This window comes from Lathyrus oleraceus, chromosome 4 (genome assembly GCF_024323335.1).
Source record: "Lathyrus oleraceus cultivar Zhongwan6 chromosome 4, CAAS_Psat_ZW6_1.0, whole genome shotgun sequence".
Lineage (NCBI taxonomy): Eukaryota > Viridiplantae > Streptophyta > Magnoliopsida > Fabales > Fabaceae > Lathyrus > Lathyrus oleraceus.
The window spans coordinates 306,366,701-306,370,675 of NC_066582.1; the positions used below are offsets into that span (position 1 = coordinate 306,366,701).

General features: G+C 32.6%; 1 non-coding gene across 1 annotated transcript; it reads left to right on the forward strand.

Annotated features, from left to right (window-relative positions):
• Positions 1-3,256: 3,256 nt before the first annotated feature.
• LOC127077598 (small nucleolar RNA R41) lies at positions 3,257-3,350 on the forward strand. The gene has a single exon (XR_007787391.1). It is a non-coding gene; the product is annotated as a small nucleolar RNA R41 (small nucleolar RNA).
• Positions 3,351-3,975: the final 625 nt, after the last annotated feature.

A 3,975-nucleotide genomic window follows, 5' to 3' on the forward strand; every position in this document is an offset into this window, starting at 1 on the left:
ATGTTAAGTCTCTTTGACATGAGACAAATACGACATTATACCTACTAGCAATAGGGTAACCCATATCAGGAATCATCATCCCTTTTCTTGACCCTGCACACCCAAGTGTTCTACTTTTAAGGCATTTCTAACTTCAAAAATCGTTTCATAGAACAAATTGAAAAATAATTTAGGGTGTTGATGAACTTGAGTATCTAAATGCGTCCGAATCAACGACCATGACTCTTCGCCCCATCCAAGTAAAGTTGTAATAGCCCGAGAACCATAATTTCCATCGTCACCCACATCAACAATGTCATCAATGTATGGATGCAAGAAACCAGGAAATTGAGACAAGTAAAGATGCCTCGAAGATGCAGTGGTCGGTTGACTTTGACCTTGCTGACTTAAAGGTTGACTTTGACTTGACAGACTTGAAGGTTGACTTCCTATTGGTTTCGTGCATGATCTCTTTGTAGTTTGACTCTCCTGCAAACCTTCACCATACTCCCACTATGAAGGATCACGATGCACATCACTCTCTTCACCATTTCTTCTCTTCTTCACTCCCCTATTTGGCTTGTGCTTCAGCAGTGGTTGACACATCGAAGTTTTAGATGGATGTGTTAGTTCCCTAACCTTTTTCTTCAACACCCTTTAGCCTAAAATATCCAAAGAATTGAAACATGTCCTCAACTCTTCACACCCTTCTTTTAGCCTCCAGCTTTGTATCATTATCTTCATGATTGATACCATGCTCTTCAATGTGTAATTTCTTTCAAAAACATGAATTGGATCTAAAGGAACATGTTTGCCTTGTATTTAGAAACCAGCAAGTTGACACGCACAAGGTAACCCATGTGTTGTTCTAATGAAGCAACCACAAACGTTTTTTCCTGTACCAACAAAATTTACCCTTTCTAGTTCCTTCCCTATATGTTCTTATAGAATTGAGTGTTATATCGATTCTCAATTCTGGAAATACTTTTTTGGAACAAGACCCTGATTGAACTAATATGCAACTTCAACATGGTGTTCACAGCATCCCAACTTCGACATAAATCTCTTTGGCTTGTAGTCAACGTGTTTTTTAGTCTCCAATGAGCAGACTTCACCCTGTTTGTTATTGTGTTATCTAAATGAGTTACTCTATTAGTCCTAGCTGCAACAAACCTTTATTTATAAGGTGTCAACCATGTTTCAATCACATATATAAAAAATAACAGAATATCAACATAAACAGTCTCAAAGTGCTCCAAGTGTGCGATAAACTTAGTTTCTCTATTAGCGTACATGATGTTGTTCCATAGATCTATGACATGCTTATGTCTTTCTGATTCAACATACTATTTACATTTCATGATAATTTTTTTTACACACAACTTCAATTTCATTCATCAATGCAAGTTCAACTTCAACATACTCTTTACACAACTTCAACTTCAACTTTAATTTCATTTCATGCTAACGTTTTTTGAAACACAACTTCATCTTCAACTTCAACATACTTTTTACATTTCATGCTAAAGTTTTTTGAAACATATGAGTTGAATTTGGAAACACAACTTCAATTTCATTCATCAATGCAAGTTCTCGATTCGTCACGATAATATTAGGTAGAAATTTCTCTGAAGATAGCAACTCTTTGAGCTTCTCCAGCGCTCATTTGAAGTTTTTCTCCCTTTCATGCTCCAAATAAGCAAAGGCTACCGAAAACGTTAATTTTGTTGACCTAACACCAACAATCTCAAGCATTGGTAGCCGGTACCTGTATGATCATGATGCAAATAATCAAAAGTCTGATAAATTAAAGTATGTCGAAATGATATCAAGGCATGATCACGATTCACATTACCTATTTGTCTTGTACGTACAATCAAAAATCAATACCAAATGAAACATATTCAACAACTTCACTGAATCGGGATGTGTCCAGAAGATATGAACAACAACATTTGAGTCTTCCCTATTTCTTGTCCAACACATATATTTCTCTCTATGAATAAGACTCAATAACATTTGCATTTTCGTTAATGAACCTCTCTTGCTTGCTTTGTATGTAGCTCTAGCTTTATACACTTGGGTAACATTGGTGAGGTTTCCTAGATCTTTGTCTTTCAAGGTAGAAACAATGTAGCGTGGAGCCATGTTGTATTTCGTCATGTCATTCACAAACTGTCTCTCATGAACTTTTAGATGACCCAATATGTCATGGCCATCTAAATCCTCAAATAGTTTATGATTGTGAAACCTGCACCTAACCATCACCTTCCAACCACTACCACTTGACGCAAACCTTAGCCTAAAAGGACATTTCACTTTCATACTATAACTGCCCTTTGAGGATTTACTACTTTCAGATGTATTCTTTCTTTTATAATTACCTCATCTCTCACAATCCAAAATCAATTTATCTTTCCTACCTCACTAACCATTTGCAGTATCAGAACGAACAGTCATAACCATAATACCATGTTGTTTGCCAATATTTTATGTCCAAACTACTACTTCATATCAAGACTTAAATATTTGTCATTTGCATTACATAAAAGTATACTATCAATATCATATAAGGGCGAGAAAATATTTAATTTAAACTTATTAAAATTAAAAAACATATTTTTTCTATTGTGAAGAATTACGTACAATTGCTACATGAATATGTAAATGACTCTGCCGGCTCCGGACCACACAAATAAAATATTTTTTAAATTTCTGCTATGTTAATGGAAATTTTAAATATACTCAAAATTTATGGTATACCGGAAATTTAGAAATTTCCAGTACTTGTTGTATGTCTATGGAAATTTCAAAAACTCCGGTATTTTTGGTCGATTTTTTTTAAATTTTTGATATGAATGCGTGAATTGTGAAAAATACGAAAAACTGAGTATCAAAAATTTTAAATTAACTACCAAAAATTTTGTTTTAATAAATTTGAAAGTAAAAATTATAAAAAAAAAAGTAAAAATTAAAATGTAAATATTTAAAAAATGATATTTTGGAAAAATTTAAAAATTGGGGGTATGAGGTTTAATTATGGGTGGCAGGAAGAATTCTCAAAATTGATCATTCAATTCAAAAAAACGTACAACCCATAAGCAGTAAGAGGCCCACCCGTTCAATAAAGAAGGGTAGTTTCGTCATTGTAACTACACCCAAGCCTTAGATCTGATCCCCTATTTATATAACTGAAGTCTTCTTCTCCATCTCATTGTTTTTCGTATAGCCTCTGTTTTTTTTTTTTTTAATTTCATTTTATTGTTTGAATTTTATATTGAAGGCAATGATGTTCTCAACTACCTATTTTATGAAAGAATAGAAAATTCTATTGTGATTAGAAATTACCAATGGATCCTTCTGAGCCTTCTACTATGTTTTTGTGTTTGTTCCATTTTGTTTGTTTTTAGATTGCAGATTTCAATAGTTTTGACGAAGATTGCTGTGTTTTTGTTTCTATTATAAACTATATTTATAATGTGCAATTGATAACTATATTTTTCTTATTTCATTACTAGCCATTCTTTTTTAAATTTCTGTACCTCTCATTTGGGTTAGTATCATAAATGGGAAATCTTCGTAACTTAGTTCTTTTCTCTAAACAAAATATTAATCACTCTTTAGAATTTTCTAATCATAATAAATTTATATAATTGCTAAATAATAAAATCACTTTATCCATGTTTTTACTGGTTAGAGAATTTGGTATAATAGAAAATTTAGGATGCTATACTTACATTAATATGTCAGGTGAAGAGTACTAAGTGCGTGAAGTGTATCGATTTAATTTAAGAATATCAATATTTATTATAATATTTTATTTTAGTAAAAGCTAATGTTTGGTTTAGAGAAATAGAGACAAAGTCTCCCAAGTTACTACCAAAGGTTAAGTCCCCATTTACCCCAATGATAAAATCAGCCAAATGTTAAGTCCCCATATTACATCCCAATGATAAAATCACCCAAACGTTAAGTCCCCAGATTACATCCCAATGA